Genomic DNA, 27,643 nt, shown 5'->3' with positions numbered 1-27,643 from the left:
ACAGGCTATCGGTGTTAACGGACCCGTTACATCGGCAAAGTCCGTGTCATAGTTCCGTGGCCAGAAATAAAACAAAACTCCACAACCGTTATCGCAGATTACCCGCTGAGAGTATATTTGGCAACGACGGCTATCTGGCCTTGTGTATATATTCTACCGACTTCTGCGCATGTTGGCATTTGCGACCAACTACGGCAATACGGAAATAAGCACTGCACAATATAATGTCGATCGTTTTCAGCTCTGTCATATAGCACCCGTGCAAGACAAGTGATACAGGTCATAAAACGGCAGCATTTACTTTGTCAATGATAAATACGTGTGAAGTGCCGCAACGTGTACGAAAATTACAATGAAACTCGCTGCCAACAATACTTACTTGAAATTTAAAGAATTCTTACAGTATTTCAATGTATGTTTCATAGAATTGCTTCCTTAAGTTGAGGTTTCTCATGCATTGCATTTTTAAGTTGTCTCACTCTTCTGTGGTGCGATATGATGACAAGATGTAGGTGGGATTCGTGGAGAGGAACATTTATTGCAGTACGCATGTTGTCATAACTGTAAGTATACGCAATTTCTTGTACAGTGTGTCTGTCTCACGACAGGCATCGATTGTACGTCGCGCAGTTTTCTCCATCCTTCGCCTGTTCCTTAATCTGTTGGTAAAATTTTATTAAAATTTTAATCCAGCATTCCAAATTTTCTATCTCTCTTCTTTGCAATCTTTTCCTTCGATGTATCACTGTTATAGCCAGTTATATGTTCCAGCCAAACCTCATCTTGCCCACAATTTCTTGCTTTTCTCTCCAATGCGTAGAAATACTTCTTCTCTCGCTATCCTGTCGGTTCATTTCAATTTAAGTATTTTTCTCTACAACCACATACAAAATTATCCACGTATTCCTCGTCTTTCTTTTTGACTGCCCATGACTGCCTGCCACATAATACAATACTCCAAACAAAACGTGTGATGAACCTCTTTCTTAGTTCTATTGAAATTACTTTTGCCATCAACGAAGATTTCATCTTCTCGAATCCCTTTTACTCATTGTTATCCATGTATTCAAAAGCACAATCCAGAAAGAGAAATGCGTCCCTTACGAATTAATTTAGGTTGCCATCCGCTTGTGTCAGCTCATTAACAGAGCTATCACGTTTTTTTTTCATTTGTTTATATCTCTGCATTCTACTCGAATATTATGCTGATGAGGGTGACACAAAGGTGCAGATTTGAAACTCTGTTATGATTGCGTCCATCACTGCAGTGGTCACATAACAGACGCACCAATTTTTGATTTTAGAAACACCACAAGGATAATAAATTATTCTTATGCTGCTGATCGACTTTGGTGGCAGAAATCGGGAAAGAGAATCAATTGAAAGGGGAGTCTTCTAGACTTGCGCTGTCCTCTAAACCTGACTGCTTAAGGGGCTCCGGAAAGGCTCAAAATCATGAAAAGTTCAATTTTTACTTTTTTGCATTTTCTGAATCTGCAGACTATTACCTTTTAATAGATATATAATTTATTCAATTCCGAAGACTACAACTATTTTTAAATTTTTTTTGAAATGTGTTCTACATGGGCGTGACCCACTGTGGCGCTGTTAAACTGCTGTCAAATGGTGTTATTATTAACGTCCGTGTTCATCAGGTACATTTTAGTGATGTGAGATAAAGTATGTGTTGTGGCTAACCTATTTTCAGAGACTTAGCAGCACCTGAACTGTTGAAAAAGTGTATTCACGGAAAAACTCAAAACCCCAATGAAAGTGTAAATAGTGTTATATGGTCGAGAATCCCCAAGACTGTATTTGTTGGAATAGAAACACTTCACTTTGGTGTATATGATGCTGTTGCGACTTTCAATGATGGCAACATTGTAAGGTGCAAGGTATTTAGAAATATGGGAATGAAGATAGGTTCTAACATGGTACGAGCGATGCTTGCTTTAGACAAGGAACGCCTTCGGGCTGCAGACAGGGCTGTAAAGAGTCTAGAAATACAAGCAAGAGTGAACAGGAGGAGGAACAAGAGGAAGCTGGAGGAGGAGTTTGCAGAGGATGAAGATAATCCATCCTATGGACCTGGAATGCACTAAAAAGTTAATCCAATGTTTGTCGCTCGATTCCCAAAACTTTTATTTTCTCATACTGATTACATGTTTTCTAAGGATCTTCCAAACATATTTGTTTCAAACTTTCAGTAAATGTTACACAGTACCTTCTGCATAATTTAACACAGCCTTTTTCCAAAAAACTGTATATTTTTGAATATATAAATAAAAAATTGAAAAAAAATGTTGTGAATTTTCATTACAATTGAAAAAAAATCATCTTTAATAACTGAACTAAAATTTTGTAAAATCCCTGTGTTAAGTTGTAGCCCATATTCCAATAAATAATCTGTAAAAAGTTCAACTTCCTACCTCAAATACTTTGTGAGGAAAGATGTAATTTATAAGCGTTATTTTAACATTGCAAGTATAGGGCGTTCCGGAGCCCCTTAAAGTATTTTGGATATCGTACTACTAGGGTGCTATAGCTAATTAAACAGTCAACACTTTCAGAACGTTCATAAGATCCTGGAGCTGCAGGCCCAGCACCGGATCTTCAACCAAATGGGGAAAAGTAAGACTTTGAAAATCTAAGGATGCTGCACTTACGAAAAGGTTACCTCTCCGGATTGAAAGGGTAAATAAAACAGGAAATGATACACAGAAAAGGAAAGGAAACTGGTACAACTGCCTAATATCGTTTAGGGCCCCCGCCAGCACGCAGAAGTGCCACAACACGACGTAGCACGTACTCGATTAATGTGTGAAGTAGTGCTGGAGGGAACTGATGCCATCAATCATGCAGGTCTGTCCATAAATCCATAAGAGTACGAGGGGGTGGAGATCTCTTCTGAACAGCACGTTGCAAGGCATCCCAGATATGCTCAATAATGTTCATGTGTGGGTAGTTAGGTGGTCAGCGGCTGATTCCGGCGGAGGTTCGAGTCCTCCCTCGAGCATGGCTGTGTGTGTTTGTCCTCAGGATAATTTAGGTTAAGTAGTGTGTAAGCTCAGGGACTGATGACCTTAGCAGTTGAGTCCCATAAGATTTCACACACATTTGCACAGTTAGGTGGCCAGCGGAAGTACTTATAAGAGTGTTCCTGGAGCCACTCTGTAGCAATTCTGTACATGTGGGGTGTCTCACTGCCCTGCTGGTATTATCCAAGTCCGTCGAAATACACATAAACATGAGTGGATGCAGGTGATCAGACAGGATGCTTACGTACGTGTCACCTGTCAGAGTGGTTTCCAGACATATCAGGGGTCGCATATCACTCCAACTCAACACGCCCTACACCATTACAGAGCCTCCACCAGCTTGAACAGTCTTCTGCATGAGGTTGTCTCCATACCCGTACACGTCCATCAGCTCGATAATGTGAAGCGAGACTCGTCCGATCAGGCAACATGTTTCCAGTCATCAACAGTCCAATGTCAGTGTTGAAGGGCCAGGGCGAGGCATAAAGCTTTGTGTTATGCAGTGAGGAAGTGCACACTGTAACATCGAAAATGCACTATCCCAAATTTTCGCCGGTTAATATTCGTTGATAACTTGGACTGTACTTTTGATTCTGAAGCCGTAAGATGTATTACAGAAACTACAGGGCTATTACAAATGATTGAAGCGATTTCATAAATTCACTGTAGCTCCATTCATTGACATATGGTCACGACACACTACAGATACGTAGAAAAACTCATAAAGTTTTGTTCGCCTGAAGCCGCACTTCAGGTTTCTGCCGCCAGAGCGCTCGAGAGCGCAGTGAGACAAAATGGTGACAGGAGCCGAGAAAGCGTATGTCGTGCTTGAAATGCAATCACATCAGTCAGTCATAACAGTGCAACGACACTTCAGGACGCAGTTCAATAAAGATCCACCAACTGCTAACTCCATTCGGCGATTGTATGCGCAGTTTAAAGCTTCTGGATGCCTCTGTAAGGGGAAATCAACGGGTCGGCCTGCAGTGAGCGAAGAAACGGTTGAACACGTGTATCTGGACATGCTGGAAAATTGGCTCATGCCACAACTGGAGACCGACAGCGCCGACTTCATCTTTCAACAGGATGGTGCTCCACCGCACTTCCATCATGATGTTCCGCATTTCTTAAACTGGAAAACCGATGGATCGGTCGTGGTGGAGATCATGATCAGCAATTCATGTCATGGCAACCACGCTCTCCCGACTTAACCCCATGCGATTTCTTTCTGTGGGGTTATGTGAAAGATTCAGTGTTTAAACCTCCTCTACCAAGAAACGTGCCAGAACTACGAGGTCGCATCAACGATGCTTTCGAACTCATTGATGGGGACATGCTGCGCCTATTGTGGGAGGATTATCGGCTTGATGTCTGCCGAATCACTAAAGGGGCACATATCGAATATTTGTGAATGCCTAAAAAAAGTTTTTGAGTTTTTGTATGTGTGTGCAAAGCATTGTGAAAATATCTCAAATACACTCCTGGAAATGGAAAAAAGAACACATTGACACCGGTGAGTCAGACCCACCATACTTGCTCCGGACACTGCGAGAGGGCTGTACAAGCAATGATCAGATGCACGGCACAGCGGACACACCAGGAACCGCGGTGTTGGCCGTCGAATGGCGCTAGCTGCGCAGCATTTGTGCACCGCCGCCGTCAGTGTCAGCCAGTTTGCCGTGGCATACGGAGCTCCATCGCAGTCTTTAACACTGGTAGCATGCCGCGACAGCGTGGACGTGAACCGTATGTGCAGTTGACGGATTTTGATCGATGGCGTATAGTGGGCATGCGGGAGGCCGGGTGGACGTACCGCCGAATTGCTCAACACGTGGGGCGTGAGGTCTCCACAGTACATCGATGTTGTCGCCAGTGGTCGGCGGAAGGTGCACGTGCCCGTCGACCTGGGACCGGACCGCAGCGACGCACGGATGCACGCCAAGACCGTAGGATCCTACGCAGTGCCGTAGGGGACCACACCGTCACTTCCCAGCAAATTAGGGACACTGTTGCTCCTGGGGTATCGGCGAGGACCATTCGCAACCGTCTCCATGAAGCTGGGCTACGGTCCCGCACACCGTTAGGCCGTCTTCCGCTCACGCCCCAACATCGTGCAGCCCGCCTCCAGTGGTGTCGCGACAGGCGTGAATGGAGGGACGAATGGAGACGTGTCGTCTTCAGCGATGAGAGTCGCTTCTGCCTTGGTGCCAATGATGGTCGTATGCGTGTTTGGCGCCGTGCAGGTGAGCGCCACAATCAGGACTGCATACGACCGAGGCACACAGGGCCAACACCCGGCATCATGGTGTGGGGAGCGAACTCCTACACTGGCCGTACACCACTGGTGATCGTCGAGAGGACACTGAATAGTGCACGGTACATCCAAACCGTCATCGAACCCATCGTTCTACCATTCCTAGACCGGCAAGGGAACTTGCTGTTCCAACAGGACAATGCACGTCCGCATGTATCCCGTGCCACCCAACGTGCTCTAGAAGGTGTAAGTCAACTACCCTGGCCAGCAAGATCTCCGGATCTGTCCCCCATTGAGCATGTTTGGGACTGGATGAAGCGTCGTCTCACGCGGTCTGCACGTCCAGCACGAACGCTGGTCCAACTGAGGCGCCAGGTGGAAATGGCATGGCAAGCCGTTCCACAGGACTACATCCAGCATCTCTAGGATCATCTCCATGGGAGAATAGCAGCCTGCATTGCTGCGAAAGGTGAATATACACTGTACTAGTGCCGACATTGTGCATGCTCTGTTGCCTGTGTCTATGTGCCTGTGGTTCTGTCAGTGTGATCATGTGATGTATCTGACCCCAGGAATGTGTCAATAAAGTTTCCCCTTCCTGGGACAATGAATTCACGGTGTTCTTATTTCAATTTCCAGGAGTGTAATAAAGTTATTGTAGAGCTGTGAAATCGCTTCAATCATTTGTAATAACCCTGTATATTTACTACGTAATCGATGCACTAGCGTATTTAATTTTGACTGTATGTAACTGATAGTAATTATAATGAAAATATTTTAAATTGCTGGCTAATAGCCAAGGGAACTTTATTGAAATGTATCGATATCAACTACGAAATGGCAGTAGCTGTGCCGTTGTTTATCTTTGGGTGTGGAGAGTCTCTGTCGCGTTGTGAACAGAGGAGAGGCAGAGCAGCTTGAGTGATGAAAGAGTGCGGAAGTGTTAGTCGGGCGCTCCCGCCGACGCGGTGTGCAGCTATGCTCTCGCCAATGTAGACGCGCCCGATTTGTTATCCCGTGAGTACTGAGAAGACGGTAGGACTGCACAGGTGGAGGAAGCTGCAATTCCAGCTGTTGCCTGTCCCATAACTACCCGTGACTCTGGAGACGACTCGGGGTTCTCAAACAGCAGCAGCAGCAACAACGGCAGCTCAGCATTGTCGCCGGCTACGTTCTTCGTCGTCCGCACAGCTACAATATCGTAAGACTGTTAACTGACAAACATAGTATGTAGAGGCTATTCCCAGCAACATTTCTTTCACAAAGTATGAATAACTTGTATAATAACTTGCAATAGTTAAAACTTGTAGGGCATCTGTGTTGTCATTGTCCTCAGACATTATTACCAAGAAGGGTCCCTTTCTTTTCCACGCAATCACCGAGTGTCGTAATAATATGAAAATTGATTAAATATTTACTGCCAGTTTTTGTATTTGCTAAGTCTAAATTTTCTGCCCCAGTAACTGTTCATTCTTGTATTGCATAACAGAGGCTAGTTAAAGTAAAGTAAAATTTCACTGGCAAAACTAATAATTACAGATACGGCCCAAATTAAGAGTGCGCAATTTAATTTATTCTGTATTTAGCTTAGCGAGTGACTTCTGCTGGCTTGGTATGTATTTTATTGTTGTTATTTTAAAAGTAAAGTCAATTGCTCATTTGTTTAAAGTAAATTCAGATCAATCTTTCAATAATCAAAATTAAATTGCTTGCCTTTTTCTAAATTTTGCATTACGTTATACTGGGGTTACTGAAAGCTATTTCTTTACGTAACAAATTTCAAGTTAAGCCAGTTATTTCTTTAACCAATAATTTAATTAACTTTACTTTCAAAATTTAGTATTTCAGAATAAGTAACTACAAACTCAGTGCTTTCTGATTCATTTATTTTCTCGTGAATTGCTGTGGTGTGGACAAGCGTAACAACTTTTTGTTGCCACGCCAGTGATTATTTGCTTGCCCTAGCTGACAGGCGACCGATTAATTATCCCTTTTTTAACTTGCTTTCTTTGTGATTTTTGTATTAAATATTAAGTGGTACCCTTATTCCTCGCTGCGCAGTACGTGAGCGATTACACTATATTCCACCCATTTCAAAATTATCGTCTATATTTAACTTAGATATAGAATAGATTCTTCCTTCAGGAGAATCTGTTGTACACTTTCCTCCAACTAACCGGTGTTATTTTCCTTCGGTAACGATAGCCTTATTCATTGTAAATTTTCGTTAGGCATATGCGATTACGCTCAGTTATAAAGCAAACCAGTAGGCCGATGAGGAAGGGGGAGATTACAACACGAGTGGGCCTTCGCCTCCAAAAGCTGATATCAATGATTCCAGAATGAGATTTTCACTCTGCAGCGGAGTGTGCGCTGATATGAAACTTCCTGGCAGATTAAAACTGTGTGCCCGACCGAGACACGAACTCGGGACCTTTGCCTTTCGCGGGCAAGTGCTCACGTTTCGTATCAGCGCACACTCCGCTGCAGAGTGAAAATCTCATTCTGGAAACATCCCCAAGGCTGAGGCTAAGTCATGTCTCCGCAATATCGTTTCTTTCAAGAGTGCTAGTTCTGCAAGGTTCGCAGGAGAGCTTCAGTAAAGTTTGGAAGGTAGGAGACGAGATACTGGCAGAAGTAAAGCTGTGAGACCGGGCGTGAGTCGTGCTTCGGTAGCTCAGTCAGTAGAGCGCTTGCCCGCGAAAGGCAAAGGTCCCGAGTTCGAGTCTCGGTCGGGCACACAGTTTTAATCTGCCAGGAAGTTTGATATCAATGATGTTTCGTTGAATGGTTCGTACGCTGACATTTGTTGATGGCCCAGCATTGAAATCTGCAGCAATTTGCCGAAGGGTTACGCTTCTGTCACAATGAACAATTTCTCTTCAATCGTCGTTGGTCCCGTTCTTGCAGGACCTTTTTCCGGCCGCAGCGATGTCGCAGATTTGATGTTTTCCGGATTTCTGAGCCGGCCGCTGTGATCAAACGGTTCTAGTCGCTTCAGTCCGGAACCGCGCTGCTGCTACGGTCGTAGGTTCGAATCCTGCCTCGGGCATGGATGTGTGTGTGATGTCTTTAGGTTAGTTAGATTTAAGTATTTCTAAGTGGTGGGGACTGATGACCACAGATGTTAAATCCCATAGTGCTTAGAGCCATTTGAACAGGATTCCTGATATTCACGGTACACTCATGAAATGGTCGTACACGAAAATCCCCACTTCGTCGCTACCTCGGAGATGCAGTGTCCCACTCCTCGTGCGCCGACTGTAGCACCACGTTCAGACTCACTTAAATCTTGATAATCTGCCACTGTAGCAGCAGTAACCGATCCAACAATTGCGCCAAACACTTGTCTTGCATAGGCGTTCCGCATGTTTACATATCTCTGTATTTGAATACACATGCCTATACCAGTTTCTTTGGCGCTTTAGTGTAGTTTACAGCAACTGCTGCCATTGAAGTTGCTTTCCGTAATTAAGCTTAATGTTGCAGCGATCGCCCTACCTATATTTTCTGCCATGCCTGCAGTTAATAATAGTAGATACAAACTGTTAATGTACACCTAAGCAGCTGTGTGAAATTTTCACTGGAATACACTTCTTATCACTAGCTTGGATTAGTCCGTATTCAAGAAGTAAGCTGCAAGAAACCACACTAGAGTGACGCCACATCATATGTATGGGGAAAAACACTATGAGCGTTCCTCGGCGGTCGATCATAGGCTCAGTAATGTTTTGCTCTATATTAATAATCTACCATTTTATGTAAATTAGAAAGCACAACAGGTCACCTTTGCAGTAGTAGAGGTATTACTGCCAAGCGTAGCAAAGAAGCATCAATACGGAGGAAATTAAATGATTTTTTGTTAAACTTATTACCTTCATCTGCACAAATTGGTTTCGTCAATCAATTTTTGTAACACAGCACATCATCTTCTGTATTGCAAGAAAAAATAATCTTCATATAAACCTAGCCTTCTTCATCATCAATCTTTCGACTGATTGGCAGCTCTCTCCATCTATTAGAAACTACATCATAAGTACAAATCGTATGCTACAGAGAGATGGTTGATGCTCTAACATTCTGCGTGGTTTCTGTTGTTCTATGTCGTGTCTCCCTACTACTTTCGCGCAACGACGCTCTGAGCGTGTTTTTTAGAGAACTGACTAGTTTGAACCTGGGACCTGTTGCTGGTAAGGAGACGCCAGACCACACATGACATGTAGAGTTCAGAAGAGTTAAGTGAGACTAGCGATGATATAATCAAATACTTAATGATTTCAGCGTCAGCTCCACTGCACTCCCTGACACCTTACAATGTGGTAGATTGTCCTTGGTTTCCTCATTGCAGTTAGACAACCGGGCTGATGGTTGTCTCCTCCGCATGTCTACGTTTTCCCTGTGGTCTCCGTCTATACTCAGTACTACAAGTTCTGCTGTCCACCTGAAAGCTGTGCAAAGTTCGCACCGGCTCTTTCGTTTCGTTGGTACCACCCATATCTGGGATGATAAATACTAAGTGTTCATATTGATGGAGAATTAAACTGGTAAGATCATACAGCAGATCTGTTGAAATGTTGTAACAGTTACTTTTGCCTTAGGAAAAAATGTCAAATTTTGGCTCTTAGATATCAATAAGTTAATATATTTTTGTTCACTGGTGACCTTCGGGATAATATTCTGGGATAACTCCTCATCTGGCCAAAAAGTAATCATTGCTCTAAAAAAAGTAATTAAGATAGTGTTTCGGGTACACACACACGTGTACAATTTGCAAGCAGCCGTTAAACCATAGCCTTACCGCATATTACGTTTTATTCACTGTTGAAATAGACCAGCAACAAAAGCTAAATGAAATATATGCCCTCTTCAAGAAGATAAACAGCATTACTCGAGAATTCAAACAGCGCACGTGGGTGTTAGAAGATGTAAATAGTAATATCATTAGTGACAAAAATTAGCAATAGTTAGATGGAAACAAGACTGTGAAACAGTTTATTGCAAAGGAAATCCCATCGAAGAAGAGAACATTTGTATGGAATCAGACATGAAACCTGATATCCCACTCAGCGAAATCGAAAATGCCATCAAGCATATGAAAAACAACAGGTCTAGCTGGTTTCCAGAGAAATGCTGACTGCGGTGGGAGAGAAATGCATGGGTGCTGTACATTTAATATGTATGAATAATACGGTGTGTAAAACTGGTGAATGATGTAAAGACTGGACCATAGTTAGTGGCTGCTCCAATTACAGGACTACAGAAAACTCCTCCTACAGATAATGAGTCAACGCTTAAAGACGTTCCTGTAGTCCCAGATTTCTGCAAAACAAGCAGGTTTTGTGGCACCTAAAACTACTCGAGAGGTAATCTTGAGTTTGAGGCAGGTAACTGAAAACTGTCATGATTTCTGTGCTTTCATTTGTTGCCTAGATTATAAAAAAAGCCTTTGATTGTGTTATGTGGGACAAGTTGTAGCATTGTTAAATGAGTTTGTATTCCGAAACACCTGTATCATTACTAAAAGGTCTTTACGATTGTCAAACTGGAACCACGAATGTGGATAGTGAATACTCGGCGTTTTTCGATGTGTAAAATGGAGTCAGACAAGGTTTTATACTGTCATCAAAGCTCTATAACATCTACGTAGTCTGTCATGAGAGAAGCATTGGATGGCTAGGATGGTAGATTTTCAATTGGCGGCACAAAATCAACAATCTACGTTTTACAAATGATACTGTTCCACTGCAGGAAGTGAGGAGGAATTAGGGCTCTGGTCTTCAAAGTGAAAACTATTACTTTAAGTTCAGTTCTAGGGATAAACATGAAAACAAACTAGTGGCTATCAAACTCCAATGTGTAGATGAAATTCAACTTACAGTATGCTTAAAGGATCTGGAGGTAGTGAATGATTTTGTATATCTAGGATCTCTGATCAAAGACACAGGAAAATGTGACAAAGAAATAAAACGAAGAATCGTACTTGGCCGAGACGCAATGGTTAAACCAATTCAGATCTGGCAGAGCCAGGCAATGTACAAAATAATGAAGACACGCCTAGTGGAGTTTCCTGTGTTGTTCTATGGCTGCGAGACCTGGATCGTGAAAGCTAGTGACAAGAGCTGAACTGATGCCTTCGAGATGTGGTGTTGACGAAAGATGTTACTGGTACCATGGACGTAAAAGAAGAACCGATGCTTCCATTATAGAAGAACTTAGCATCACTAGAAGTTTATCTTCCCGTGTCAGCCAAAGATACTTCCAGCTCCATGGGCACATTTTGAGAAGAGAAGGGGATAATTTAGATAAAACAATCCCTCAAAGGCAAATGGAAGGCACGAGGAAAAGCAGCTAGCAGTCGGTTGGATGAAGCGAAGACGATTACCGATATATCTCTTCACATTATACCGAGCGAGGTGGCGCAGTGGTTAGACACTGGACTCGCATTCGGGAGGACGACGGTTCAATCCCGCGTCCAGCCATCCTGATTTAGGTTTTCCGTGATTTCCCTAAATCGCTCCAGGCAAATGCCGGGATGGTTCCTTTCAAAGGGCACGGCCGACTTCCTTCCCCGTCCTTCCCTAATCCGATGAGACCGATGACCTCGCTGTCTGGTCTCCTTCCCCAAAACCAACCAACCAACCATCTTCACATTATATCACGAAGGACTGAAGAACGCTGAGAATGGAGACGTCTATGCTAAGATTCGTTAGCCAGGAGATAAATGAAGGAATGAGGTCACGACACTCAGTAACGAGCAGGGTCCACATTTTAATTACCAAAAAAAAAGAGAAATACGCAAGCATTTATGACCTAAAACTTACATAAGTATGACCTTAAAAAATAAATATGACTTAATAAAAGTTCACTTAAAGTATTCTTGTTTGTTTACTTAATTTTTTATTCACCATAAAGTAATACAAAATTCACTTCTCAAAATATTGTAAGTATAGTTCTTTCTTTCTGTAGGGATTGTGGCTAATCAGCACCTATTTTTTGAATGTCTGAATGTTTTATTTTCTAAACACAAAGTACAGTGAAAAGATCATCTATCGAAACAGTAAAACAATATATTTATTTCTACATAGTATTTAAAGCGTTTCACATTATTTAACACTGTATGTCAATCTTTAGTATCTGCAAAGTTGCACTGGATCACAAGGTGCAATTTCAGGTTTTCCATTTTCAAAAATCTACGGTTGTCACTGAGGATAGTTTTGTACCTGGAAAAGCTCCTCCCCACTTCACAAGACGTCACTGGAGCGTATTTGAAGGCAAGCAGGTCACTGGAGTTCAGCTTTGTTTCAGTATCTTCAAATTTTGCGGCATTCCCTGAAAGACTGACACTAATTTTGCACAGTGTAGAATATCCAGGATTCCGTTGGAGAACACTTTGCAATTTGGTTTTCACTTTGTCAGCGACATGACCACGAGCTCGACCCTCTGCACATGTTGCACAATACTCAGGGCCTCACATAGCTGAGTGCCAACAGCTTCCAGTCGTTTGATGGCTTTTGATATCACTGAAAACTTGGCGTTCATGTATGCCAAGTTTCGAGACAACGTATCTGTAAAAACGTCTTTCACAATTTTGAGAGCACGTGATTCACCGCTATCAAGCTCACAGAAGATTGTCTTTATTTGGGTGTTGTTGGTGCAGTAATACTCAGCACCATTAAGCCAAGAACCCCATCGTGTAAGAACAGGTTTAGGTGGGAGGGGCGTTGAAGGTGCTTGTTCCTTGAATTTCTGCACCCGTAGCGGAGCCTTCACAAAGATTTTCTTTCCACAGGAAATTAATTTGTCCACGTCAGGGTAATTTGATCGCACCTCTTCGGCAACTCTGTACAACGCATGTGCAAGGCAAGTGGCGTACACCATTCTGGGGTGGAGAATCTGAAGCCGTTTGGCTGCTTTAGCCATATATGAAGCACCATCTGTCACAAGCAGCAAAACGTTGTCTGTTTTCACACCATCCAGCCACAGTAGCTTAAGAGAGTTGTCAAACAAAATAGCAATCGTCGAATTGTTTACTCTATCGAGTGCTTCACACGTTAGTAGGAACATATCTCCGGAGCCATCAACTTTTAGGACACCAACAACAACATTTACAAAATAATATTTTCCCATCAGTACTAAAGAACTTATCTCCAAATTCTCGGCCGGCCACAGTGGCCGAGCGGTTCTAGGCGCTACAGTCTGGAACCGCGCGACCGCTAGGTCGCAGGTTCGAATCGTGCCTCGGGCATGGATGTGTGTGATGTCTTTAGGTTAGATAGGTTGAAGTAGTTCTAAGTTCTAGGGGACTGATGACCTCAGATGTTAAGTCCCATAGTGCTCAGAGCCATTTGAACCATTTTAACCAAATTCTCGAACATATCCTCCCAGCTTCACGTTGTCCAAGCAGTTTGCTGCAGGCATGTTGAACAAGGCAAAGGCTGTATTCAAACTGGTTACTGGGAACAGCTGTGCGACTGCGATGACGTATTGTCGACTCTGTGCAACAATGTTTTATGTTCGCGAAACGACTGTTGTGGTACACCGATTTTCTGTTACAGTCCTGAGCAATAAAGTTGTGTACTAATTTATCTGTTTATCTTTCATAATAGCACATTAAATATTGTCTCGTGAGCAACATATTCGTTTGCTTATTCGTGTGTCCCGTAAGATACGAGAAAAAGTGTATACGCATTTTTGGCAAAAGTTGACGGAAATATGACCTATTATATTAAAAGTTAGCCGCAATATGACCTATTACTAAAATTTGTTGAAATATGACTTTATATGCACAATCAAGATACATTTTTCGACACTAAAATGCCTAGACTTGTGTATAAATTGTCCAGCCGGAGTGGCCGTGCGGTTCTAGACGCTACAGTCTGGAGCCGAGCGACCGCTACGGCCGCAGGTTCGAATCCTGCCTCGGGCATGGATGTGTGTGACGTCCTTAGGTTAGTTAGGTTTAATTAGTTCTAAGTTCTAGGCGACTGATGACCTCAGATGTTAAGTCGGATAGTGCTCAGAGCCATTTGAACCATTTTTTGTGTATAAATTGGTCTAATATTCACCATATAGTACAGAAAAAAATATGACTTGTCATTAAAATCCGGACCGTAGTAATTAGTCAGCCGACTAATGGTGATGATGAATTCGTCAAACCAATCTTCGGAGAAAAAAATAACGAAATAGTGATGGAAAAAGTGTGCGCAGGGAACAGCTGACGCTACGAGCATTAAATAAGAAACGGGGTGCATCGTAGTCGCAGGCGGCTGTGATCGGGGGTGATGTTTGGTTTGTGGGGCGCTCAACTGCGTGTTTATCAGCGCCCGTACAATTTCCCAACCTTTGCTCAGTCCAATTTCGCCACTTTCCTGGATGATGATGAAATGATGAGGACAACACAAACACCCAGTCATCTCGAGGCAGGTGAAAATCCCTGACCCCGCCGGGAATCGAACCCGGGACCCCGTGCTCGGAAAGCGAGAACGCTACCGCGAGACCACGAGCGGCGGACACGGCTGTGATCGATTGGCTCTGCCTGTTAACAACGCGCAAGCAGTGGCGCCTTGTCGCAGTGCGACAGAGCAAAGGGCGGCGGATACGACGCGAGCGGCGTTGCGGTCACTGACCAGCAGGCGGCGCCGTATCACCAGCTGCTGACAAAGTGCGACGCGCCGTTACACGGTATCCGCTAACCCGCCGATCCTAAGCGAAGCCGCCGTGGCTAGTGCCTGCAGGTACGTCCACGGGGGACATAGAAATGGTATACCGTAGACAAAACAACCACCTCTGGCCGTACTAATAGCCTTGATACGCCTGGGCATTGAGTCAAAGAGAGCTTGGATGGCGTGTACAGGTACAGCTGCCCATGCAGCTTCAACACGATACCTCAGTTCATCAAGAGTAGAGACTGACGTATTGTGACGAGCCAGTTGCTCGGCCACCATTGACCAGACGTTTTCAATTGGTGAGAGATCTGGAGAATGTGCTGGCCAGCGCAGCATTCGAACATTTCCTGTATCCAGAAAGGCCCGTACAGGACCTTCAAATTGCGGTCGTCCAATATTTTGCTGAAATGTAGGGTTTCGTACGGATCGAATGAAGGGTAGAGCCACGGGTCGTAACACATCTGAAATGTAACGTCCACTGTTCAAAGCGCCGTCAGTGCGAACAAGCGGTGACCGAGACGTGTAACCGATGGCACCCCATACCATCACGTCGGGTGATACGCCGGTATGGCGATGACGAATACACCCTTCCAATGTGCGTTCACTGCGATGTCTCCAAACATGGATGTGACCATCATGATGCTGTATACAGAACCTGGATTTATCCGAAAAAACGACATTTTGCCATTCGTGCACCCACGTTCGTCGTTGAGTACACCATCGCAGGCGCTCCTGTCTGTGATGCAGCGTCAAGGGTAACCGCAGCCACGGTCTCCGAGCTGATAGTCCATACTGCTGCAAACGTCGTCGAACTGTTCGTGCCGATGGTTGTTGTCTTTGGAACGTCCCTATCTGTTGACTCAGGGATCGAGACGTGGCTGCACGATACGTTACAGCCATGCGGATAAGATGCCTGTCATCTGGACTGCTAGTGATACGAGGCTTTTGGGATCCAGCACGGCGCTCCGTCTTACCCTCCTGAACCCACCTATTCCATATTCTGTTAACAGTCATTGGATCTCGACCAACTCTAGCAGCAATGTCGCGATACGATAAACCGCAATGGCGATAGTCTACAATCCGACCTTTATCAAAGTCGGAAACGGGATGGTATGTATTCCTCCTCCTTACACGAGGCATCACAACAACGTTTCACCAGGCAACGCCGGTCAACTGCTGATTGTGTATGAGAAATCGGTTTGAAACTTTCCTCATGTCAGCACGTTGTAGGTGTCGCCACCGGCACTAACCTTGTGTGAATGCTCTGAAAAGCTAATAATTTGCATATCACAGCATCTTCTTCCTGTCGGTTAATTTTCGCGTCTGTAGCACGTCATCTTCGTGGTGTAGCCATTTTAATGGCTAGTAGTGTATTTCCGAAACTTCCACGCTTCCATGAGTTTGAAAAAGACAACAAGCGTTTTGTATGGTCATCTTCCACAGCTGGTACAGGTGTATACAACTGGCTTTATTTTTTCTTGAAAACGCCTTTTTCTTGCTGCAATACATACGAAATAGTCACATTAACGTGACCACAGCCTATGTACGAGGTCAAAGTGTAATAACCACTCACAGAGGTCATGAGGCAGCACTAGCAGTGGAGTGCATATAAAGTGTGTCAGGAGGATGTGGAAAACAGTGCAGTTGTTGTCGTAAAGTGGAAACAGAGATTTATCTGACCTCCAAAAGGCATGATCATTGGCTTTTGGGACAAGGGTGGAAGCATTTCCGAAACGGGTAAGTCTGTAAACGGGTCGCGTGCTGCCGTGTTTAAAGTGCAGGGTGATTATAATTAAAGTCCCAGTTTCAGAACGCTGTAAGAAACATGCTACTCAGACCGACGTCAAATTTGAACGATATATTCTCTGTTAAGGAGGAAACGTTATCAAAACAAAAAAATGAAAAGAAATTAAGGTAAATATTCCATTAGGTGTCGCTTCAACGGTTGTGGCACTGTCGGTTACGTAAGCCCGACCACCATGAAATGTCGTATCCTACTGGATGGGAAAAAATTGTTTTTAATTGATCTCAGGACAAAAACCGCATAAAAAGTGACAATGAAATCGGTCGTGAGAGAGGCGCAAGGCATGTTCAGTGTACATGCCACCGTTTTCTGCCTCATGCTGGAATCGAGAAATAGCATGTTCAACAAGAAATGGAAGTGTCTCAGGGGTCACGTTCAGAATGCGGTGAGCAATCCGTGCTTTCACTTCAGCTACTTTTATAATCAGATCACTGAACACAGCATCTTTCAAATAACTCCAAAGCCAGAAGTCAAAAGGATTAAAATCAGGCGGTTTGGATGGCCAGACTATAGGGGAATGACGGTTGGTAATTCTAGCATTTCCAAAACTCCTCTGAAACAGCTGCTTCGCTGGCTGTGCAATGTGCGAAGAAGCGCCATCTTCCATAAAAATGATCCTTCCCACACATCCACGCTGTTGAAGGACTGGAATGACGTTGATGCGTAAAAGACTATCATACACTATGTGGTCAGAAGTATCTGGACACCCCCAAAAACATACGTTTTCATATCAGGTCCACCTACTTCCAGGTACTCCGTATCAGCGACCTCAGTAGTCATGAGACATCGTGAGAGAGCAGAATGGGGCGCTCCGCGGAACTCACGGACTTCGAATGTGGTCAGGTGATTGGGTGTCACTTGTGTCATACGTCTGTACGCGAGATTTCCACACTCCTAAACACCCCTAGGTCCACTGTTTCCGATGTGATATTCGAGTGGAAACGTGATGGCACACGTGCAGCACAAAAGACTTCAGGTCGACCTCGTTGACAGACAGAGACCGCCGACAGTTGAAGAGTCTCGTAATGTGTAATAGGCAGACATGTATCCACACTATCACACAGGAATTCCAAACTGCCTCAAGATCCACTGCAAGTACTATGACAGTTAGGCGGGAAGTGAGAAAACTTGGATTTCATGGTCGAGCGGCTGCTCATAAGCCACACATCACGCCGGTAAATGCCAAACGACGCCTAGCTTGGTGTAAGGAGCGTAAACATTGGACGACTGAACAGTGGAAAAGCGTTATGTGGAGTGACGAATCACGGCACACAATGTGGAGATCCGATGGCAGGGTGTGCGTATGACGAATGCACGGTGAACGTCATCTGACAGAGTGTGTAGTGCCAATAGTAAAATTCGGAGGCGGTGTTATAACGGTGTAGTCGTGTTTTTCATGGAGGGGACTTACACCCCTTGTTGTTTTGTGTGGCGCTATCACAGGACAGCTCCACATTGATGTTCTAAGCACCTTCTTGCTTCCCACTGCTGAAGAGCAATTCGGGGATGGCGACTGCATTTTTCAACACGATCGAGCTTCTTATCATAATGCGCGGCCTGTGACGGAGTGGTTTCAAGACAGTAACATCCCTGTAATGGACTGGCCTGCACAGAGTCCCGAGCCGACCTTTGTGACCGAGCGGTTCTAGGCGCTTCAGTCCGGAACCGCGCTGATGCTACGGTCGCAGGTTCGAATCCTGCCTCGGGCATGGATGTGTCTGATGTCCTTAGGTTAGTTAGATTGACGTAGTTCTAAGTTCTAGGGGACTGATGACCTCAGATGTTAAGTCTCATAGTGCTTAGAGGCAATTGAATATGAACAGAGTCCCGACCAGAATCCTATAGAACACATATGGGATGTTTTGGAACACCGACTTCGTGTGAGGCCTCACCGACCTACATCGATACCTCTCCTCAGGGCAGCACTCCGTAAAGAATGGGCTGCCATTCCCCAAGAAACCTTCCAACACCTGACTGAACGTATGGCTGCGAGAGTGGAAGCTGTCACCAAGGCTGAGGGTGGGGCAACAGCATATTGAATTCCAACATTACCGATGGAGGGCGCCACGAACTTGTAAGTTATTTTCAGCCAGGTGTCCGGGTACTTTTGATCACATAGTGTAGCGTTTACTAGTGACGGTACAGGCAACAGGACCTGTAGGATCTACCTCCTCGAAAAAAATGTGGCCCTACAACAACCCATAGTAGCGCTAGTATGAGGATGCAAATCAGGTTTGCTTTAAATACACGCCGTAACGGTTGTGAGTGTTAGTTACCTTTGAGATTGCTCGTGATGAGTCGATGTTAGTCAAGAATGTACTTGCGACAACGACCTCATTATCGACAACTCACTGAGTTTAAATAAGCAGTGTAATAGAGCTACGAGAAGCTGGATGTTACTTCTGCTACTACATACATTCCTAGCAGGAATGTAGCGCACATGAGAATCTACGGTCGCAAAATGACCGGTCTCCGGACGGCCACATGGCACCACCGAGAGTGAAGACCCTCGTGCTCGGCGTATGGCTCTGGGGCATCGTAGTGCATCTACACTAGCAATTTGAGTAGCAGTTGGCACTACAGTGACACAACGAACTGTTAAAAGTCGGTTACTTCAGCGACCGCTCCGACACAGACGCCTTGTAGCGTACATTCCACTGACCCCAAACTATTGCGATTTGCGTCTTAAGTAGTGTCAAGTGAGAACTAATTGGAGCGCAGAATGCAGATCTGTTGTGTTTCCTGATAAAACCTGGTTCTACCTCAGTGACAGTGCTGGTTGGAGGGAGCTCAGTTTAGGGCTTGCAATCAACCTGTTTGCGTGCTGGACAGACTGTACCTGGAGTTGTGGTATGTGATGCGATTTCGTATGACAGGAAGAGCGCTCTCGTGGTTATCTCATGCACCCTGGCTGGAAATCTGTACGTCAGTCTGGTGATTTGACTTCTTGTTCTGCCATTCATGAACAGCTTTCCAGGGTGTGTTTTCCAACAGGATAACGCTCACCGACATGCTCTACAGAGTGTCGACATGTTGCCTCTACCTTCTCGATCGCCGGATATCGTGCTACCCTTGCGGAGCTGGGAAGCGTCGTCTCTTTTCAATATAAATTGAAGAATAGCGCACAACAAACTAAAATACGAGTAGAAAGAACATATTGAGAGACTCGACAATAACAGTGTATACGGAATATATTTCGTATGGCAGAGCTGAAGTGTTAATCCTTTGTTCATCAAAGCATGTAGTTTACTCCATGCCAGGTTCACGTTTCCGCCTTAAAGGTGTTCGACTGTTAATGGCTAGCAGTGTACTATGACTATAATCGCATGAAACCCAACCCAGGAAAGACAAAAGTATTTGATTTTTTTAAATTACATATTTCAGTCTCCCGTGCCGTTACACAAAATATTATCACTACCGGTTTCGATTTGTTGCCAAGATATGGCGAATCTGTTTAAAAATCAAGCAAGAAAGGGATAGTACAACACTAGGAAAATATATTTCAAATAAAACTAATTTCTCCACGTGAGTTGTATACGTTACGATGTTACATAGTGGGTCGCCAACTGAAGAGACCCGGAGAGCTGCTCATACTACAAACATATCTACGTTGTCATTGTTGTAAATGAAGGCCACGATTCACTATGTAAAAGTGTAAAGCTGGTAACAGTCAAATCGCAACTCTAAGTGTAAAATTATTCTCAGTATAAAATATGTTGTGACAGAAAAGATCCTTTAGTGAAAACTAGTAAAAAGTTGCCTAACTATTGAAGTAGATAAACTGTACGTGCACTAGCAGCAGGATGTGTAGTCCGCATATGTCTGTCATCTTCTGAACGGAGGTGAATCTATGATGTCGAAACCAGATCACTGTTAACAAGCCAAGGGATCAAGGGCAAAAGATTCGATCGTATGCTTTAATATAGATCGCCCTATAAAGAACGAAACGGAAAAATACGCTCCAAAAATGCTGTCATACGGGAATGTGATAGAAAATTCACGGAAAGCAAACCCTTAAGTGTTGCACTCGACGGCTGTAGGACTTGGCTTTGCAGCGGAAGAATATGGGGCACCGGTCTGGGGAATTTGCGCTCTTTCAGAGAAAGTGGATGTGGCTCTTACCGAGTCAGTCTTCCTAACTGGCTGGATGAAACCGAAGCCAGCAAAGAAAATCATTCTTCAGCATGTATCACGCCACAAGTTATTCGACACACCGTGTCAAGAGAAAACGAGACGTTTTACAATACTGTCAAAACCGCTTAGTGTCCTTTTATTGTATTACTTCAGGGGCATGTTTCTCTTACTATCATAATAGGCCCTATGTGTGTTAATGAAACATCTCGAAGCACAGCATCAGCTGCCAGCTCGGCTACAAAGTTTACACAGATACTAGTGCTAGTCGATATGCGACGGTAATATGGAATACGTTGCACTCATTCTTAGGATTCCATTCCTCGATCTGTAAAACCGGAACCCTTATACAGTCGGTTTGTTGTCCGTCTGTCTGTATGGCTGCCTGTCTGTCCAACTGCGTTGGAACCTTTTTTTATCATGAACAGGCAGAGGTGTGGAGCTCAAGTTTATGTCACATATTAAGGTCTATGTCCCCTTCACTGTGCAAAACGTTTTAAGCTTCTAAGTCAATGCAATCAGAAGATAACGGCCATTTATGTCACGTATCTTCATACTCGAATATTCACTGGTCAAAACCTGTAGAGTGCTTCACTTTGACATAGAATCATGAAATTTGCTAAGAAGCAATGTTTTACATTACAAGTAAAGGAAAAAAATTCGAAAATTGTTAATTTGCGGTTATATAACAGGAAGAATTTTTTTTTTTCATTTTATATCTGTCTGTTTGTCGTTCGTCGTTTAAGACCCTTTTTCTCTGAAATTGCTTGGCGTATCAAGTTCAAATTTACTTCACATACTAAGATCTATGACCCCTCAGCAATGAAAAAAATTTTAAGCTTCTCTGTCAATGCAATCAAACTATCCGGCCATTTATGTCACATATTTTGAAACTCGAACACTCACTTATCGAAACCGATAGGGTATTTCCTGTTGACCTAGAATCATGACATTTGGTAAGAAGCAAACTTTCACACTACAAGTAAAGTAAAAAATTGCTAAAATTGTTGATCATACGAAAAAAATATATTTTTTGTCATTTTGTCTGTCTGTTCGTATTTTAAGACAACTTTTTGTCTGGAACCTGTGAGGGTATCAAGTTCAAATTATGTCACATACTAAGCTCTATGTTCCCTTGACGGTGTAAAAATTTTAAGCTTTTGAGTCAATTCGATGAAAAGATTCAGCCATTTAAGTCACATATTTTGAAACTCGCAAATTCACACATCAAAGCCTATAGGGTACTTCCCATTGAACTGGAATCATGAAATTCGGTGAAGAGCTAGGTTTCACAGGAAAAACAAAGAAAAAATATGAAACTATGAAACTTGGTAAACTGTGTTTATATCACATAAAATTATCTTTTTCCGTTTGAACGTACACTGCATTCATCATCCGTCAGAAGGATAATAGACGAACATTAATGCGAACAAACATAAAATGTAAGTTGTTGCCACGTTTTAGTAAGTAAATAAAATTTTTTTATCCAATCTTCTCTCTCTGAATACATAAAATGAAGTCCCCTGCTCGTTTCGTTTTGTATGTTCGGACTTTTCTGGGGAACTAAATGCGCAAGCCCTACTCGCACTTGCTCAGTTTTTTTGTGATAATGTATATACAGCGCTTAGAACAGCAAACAGTTTATGTAAAATGAAGGAACAAGACGTCAGTAAGTATGATACCACAATAGTATATATAACGTTTCGAATAACAATAACAGTTACACCTTCTTAAATTTAACGGTAAGTATATTTGCTTTATTATTATTCTGCTTTATTATTATTTTTTATCCTGAAAGTATTTGTATGGAGTGTAGCCATGTATGGAAGTGAAACATGGACGGTAAATAGTTTGTACAAAAAGAGAATAGAAGCTTTTGAAATGTGGTGCTACAGAAGAATGCTGAAGATTAGATGGGTAGATCACATAACTAATGAGGAAGTATTGGATAGGATTGGGGAGAAGAGAAGTCTGTGGCACACCTTGACCAGAAGAAGGGACCGGTTGGTAGGACATGTTCTGAGGCATCAAGGGATCACCAGTTTAGTATTGGAAGGCAGCGTGGAGGGTAAAAATCGTAGGGGGAGACCAAGAGATGAATACACTAAGCAGATTCAGAAGGATGTAGGTTGCAGTAGGTACTGGGAGATGAAGAAGCTTGCACAGGTTAGAGTAGCATGGAGAGCTGCATCAAACCAGTCTCAGGACTGAAGACAACAACAACAAGCAGACACCACTGTCATGTTAGGTCTATAATCATCAGTGTAGTTAGGAGTTACTAACCAGCTCCGAGAAAGGTGATGAGTGCGCGTTTGCATGCGCATGTTTGTGCAGCTACGCGTGTGCATGAACTTTACTGGCAGCTGTGCAAACAGTGAGTGAGTCAGACTGAGGCACTTGAGTAGAGGTAAGCGAAATATTAAGAATCGGCAGGACTTGGAAGCGTCCGCACCTCGGATCTGCTAAGACGTCGCCGTGAACACCTGGTCCTGTGCTGCCGTCAAGTCCCAGGGAACGACAAAACCCGACATAAAACCATATGATTGCTGGTCAGTTTTCCAACTGCTAACTCCAACCTCTGAAGTTCACCCACTCACAACGGAGTAAGTGTCTAATGCTCATGTTCCTATCCCAAGACTTAACTTTTCTGCTAACTAAGTACCTCAAAACAAAAGATTGACAATGAATCTAGCAAGATACACCAACTGAAACGTAACAGTCAGAACAAATCATGTTTTGCACATTTGAAATAGGTAACAAACGATTTGTGAAACAAGAAAAAAGTGCTTTGTAAAAGAAGCACTATTTTCTGCCGATCCCTGAAGCTTCAAAATTACTATTGGAAGATACGACACCTGCTTGAACGGCATTTCAGTCGTACGAGATTCATGGTGCATAATCTTATCGTAACTGCGCTAGCAGAAACGTCAACTATTGAAACCTTCCCGTCTCCTCTATATCTCTTTTCTTTTTCTTTTACGCAACCTTCCCTTTTACAATAACCTATGAAACCTTTCCTTATTATTTCTATCTCTTGATAATAACAAATGAAATCTTCCCTTTGAAATTTATTCTCTTTCTCAATCTTCGCATACAAATTTAATTGCTGCTTATTAAAAGTGATTTAATGATTATTTCGACGAAACATAGAATGTGTCGTCGTCGTGGCCCTCAGTCGTTATCTGCAATAACCCAAAACTGTTCCTTACCTTTTTTTACTGTTACTGGATCGCCATCTGACTGCTACATCGAACGGCGACATGAATATACTTACTATTAGCTGCTGGTGGGCTGTCATAATAAGTGGCTGTATTTATTACCAAAGCTGACGTTATTCTTTAATAGCAAAGCTGACGTTATTCTTTAATTAATTTGACTGAAGTTACGTAATTCATAGATACACTTTTTCTTGACAACAATAAAATTTTTGCAAAGTTTTATGTTGATGGTTTTTGGGATGGATTATACTCAGTAATGCAACATTGCTGGCAAAAATTAATTATATTCTGAAAACGCTTGAAATATTTATTGTTGGTAATGAAATGATTTTACAAACGTTCAAATGGGACTTACTTTTTACAATAATCTTACAACTAGCATTGCGCAAACATACCTTCAGTAGTCTGAGTTTCGCAACGAAAACAATTCAATAATATTAGTTCCTCTTTTGGTAATAGTTAGTTGATGTCTCTGTACATCCGTTTATAATCTCTTGTAAATCGTAGCTGGTGGCTGGCAGGCACACTACTCCTCTCAACCTCTCGCTTCAGACCTGCTACCAACTCGCTTCACATCTCGCTTACTACTGACTTCCTACGAACGCTAAAGTGCGGTCTCTCCTGCCAACAATACTTTCTGGTGCAGACAATCCCTGCTACCATTACAAAATGTATGAATGCGCTGTCTTTCCCGCTCTTTTCTTAAAATGTATCCATACGCGGTCTCTCCCGCCCTTTTTAAAATTATATCAATTTGCGGTCTCTCTTACCAGCAATACTTTGGTGCATACATTCCCTGCTACCACAATTATTTCCAACATGACAAATATTAATTATTCCTACTTAATCATATTAATAAAGTATAAACATCTTTCATAAATTGTGGTTTGACAATAGACAATAGAAATATACACGTCTTACACTATCAATAAGCGCATGTTAAGGTCGTCATTTTTTTGCAAATGATCCTAGATGTATTCATGGTGGTTATCTGCTTAATTACACCACACAGAAGAAATTATATGACTAAAGACAAACAACAACAGTTATAATTTTAAGTTAAAAGAGCCAGAGATAATACACCATCTAGAGTACATGCCATGCACTTGCTGTAACAATATCAAAGATAATAAATATTGCAGACAACTCAGTGACACTGATGAGACTCTCTGGGACAAGGGAAGCTACAAGCAATTTGTCTGTGAACTATAGATACTGACATAACAGCGTGCCTGTTGGCACTGGTGTGTCGAGCATTATTTAACGTAACGACTTGTGAAATATACAGTATAACTATACCAACTTGCGAAGTGTAGGTGTAGTACATAACCTGCCAACAAATCAAATTTTGGTTGCACAGAAGCTAAGAACTTTTTAAAGGTTCCACCGCGGCCATAAGCTTTTATCAAAATACACTCCTGGAAATTGAAATAAGAACATCGTGAATTCATTGTCCCAGGAAGGGGAAACTTTATTGACACATTCCTGGGGTCAGATACATCACATGATCACACTGACAGAACCACAGGCACATAGACACAGGCAACAGAGCACGCACAATGTCGGCACTAGTACAGTGTATATCCACCTTTCGCAGCAATGCAGGCTGCTATTCTCCCATGGAGACGATCGTAGAGATGCTGGATGTAGTCCTGTGGAACGGCTTGCCATGCCATTTCCACCTGGCGCCTCAGTTGGACCAGCGTTCGTGCTGGACGTGCAGAGCGCGTGAGACGACGCTTCATCCAGTCCCAAACATGCTCAATGGGGGACAGATCCGGAGATCTTGCTGGCCAGGGTAGTTGACTTACACCTTCTAGAGCACGTTGGGTGGCACGGGATACATGCGGACGTGCATTGTCCTGTTGGAACAGCAAGTTCCCTTGCCGGTCTAGGAATGGTAGAACGATAGGTTCGATGACGGTTTGGATGTACCGTGCACTATTCAGTGTCCCCTCGACGATCACCAGTGGTGTACGGCCAGTGTAGGAGATCGCTCCCCACACCATGATGCCGGGTGTTGGCCCTGTGTGCCTCGGTCGTATGCAGTCCTGATTGTGGCGCTCACCTGCACGGCGCCAAACACGCATACGACCATCATTGGCACCAAGGCAGAAGCGACTCTCATCGCTGAAGACGACACGTCTCCATTCGTCCCTCCATTCACGCCTGTCGCGACACCACTGGAGGCGGGCTGCACGATGTTGGGGCGTGAGCGGAAGACGGCCTAACGGTGTGCGGGACCGTAGCCCAGCTTCATGGAGACGGTTGCGAATGGTCCTCGCCGATACCCCAGGAACAACAGTGTCCCTAATTTGCTGGGAAGTGGCGGTGCGGTCCCCTACGGCACTGCGTAGGATCCTACGGTCTTGGCGTGCATCCGTGCGTCGCTGCGGTCCGGTCCCAGGTCGACGGGCACGTGCACCTTCCGCCGACCACTGGCGACAACATCGATGTACTGTGGAGACCTCACGCCCCACGTGTTGAGCAAGTCGGCGGTACGTCCACCCGGCCTCCCGCATGCCCACTATACGCCCTCGCTCAAAGTCCGTCAACTGCACATACGGTTCACGTCCACGCTGTCGCGGCATGCTACCAGTGTTAAAGACTGCGATGGAGCTCCGTATGCCACGGCAAACTGGCTGACACTGACGGCGGCGGTGCACAAATGCTGCGCAGCTAGCGCCATTCGACGGCCAACACCGCGGTTCCTGGTGTGTCCGCTGTGCCGTGCGTGTGATCATTGCTTGTACAGCCCTCTCGCAGTGTCCGGAGCAAGTATGGTGGGTCTGACACACCGGTGTCAATGTGTTCTTTTTTCCATTTCCAGGAGTGTAATAATAGCCTACTAATAACAATATTTCCTGAGAACAACCCTGGGTTCCTATAGACCGATGGTTTTAATCTTTAGCAACTGCCAACAGATGTCCGTCGGTACAACTGGACGTGAATTTTACACGGATAGCTACAGACAGAGGAAGTACAACAGCTATTACGAGTGTGGAAGAACGTTTAGTCGTTGATATGTGTCAGTCTTTGGTCCTTCACATTAGTGTCAATTACTCTTAAGTATTTGTGGCGCTTTGTTTATGCTGCACATGGGTGATGCACTTGATTCTTAGCATATTCCACCACAATCAGAACACTAATTTTTCTTATCTACCCTTTCATAAAACAAAAAACGTTATCCAGTCCCTTCTTCATTGCTGCTGCCCCTAGAAGACGCTAAGGCATCGTTTACGCAAACTTAAGCGCCATACTAAATTTAAGAAAAAATTATTGAAAACTTTTCTTCCTAGCAAGTCCTCTTTAAAAAAAATTACGTAATGGTCACTCCTCTTTGTCTAATAGTGAATTAAAACTTCGTTTCTTCTTCCATTACTCTGCTTATCCTTTTTTGTTCTTCAGTCGCTCAAGTCATCTTCCTTTTTCTCCTCTTTCATTATTTATATCTCATCGCGTCCCCACATTCGCATGCTACTCTATCCATTCCTATCCTATCTCTGTTCCCTATTCCATTGATGGCATGGCCA

At 43.7% G+C, this 27,643-nt stretch overlaps 1 long non-coding RNA gene across 1 annotated transcript in view; it reads left to right on the top strand.

Moving 5' to 3' along the window:
• Nucleotides 1-6,199: 6,199 nt before the first annotated feature.
• LOC126176041 (uncharacterized) overlaps nucleotides 6,200-27,643 on the top strand; it is a 56,395-nt gene continuing 34,951 nt past the window's right edge. The window contains exon 1 of the long non-coding RNA XR_007535638.1: nucleotides 6,200-6,493. This is a non-coding gene — a long non-coding RNA (uncharacterized LOC126176041). The remainder of the gene's footprint in view (nucleotides 6,494-27,643) is intronic.

The sequence above is a fragment of the Schistocerca cancellata genome, chromosome 3 (assembly GCF_023864275.1).
Source record: "Schistocerca cancellata isolate TAMUIC-IGC-003103 chromosome 3, iqSchCanc2.1, whole genome shotgun sequence".
NCBI lineage: Eukaryota > Metazoa > Arthropoda > Insecta > Orthoptera > Acrididae > Schistocerca > Schistocerca cancellata.
Note: the sequence above shows the minus strand (reverse complement) of the source record. Positions and strands in the feature narration are given on the sequence as shown.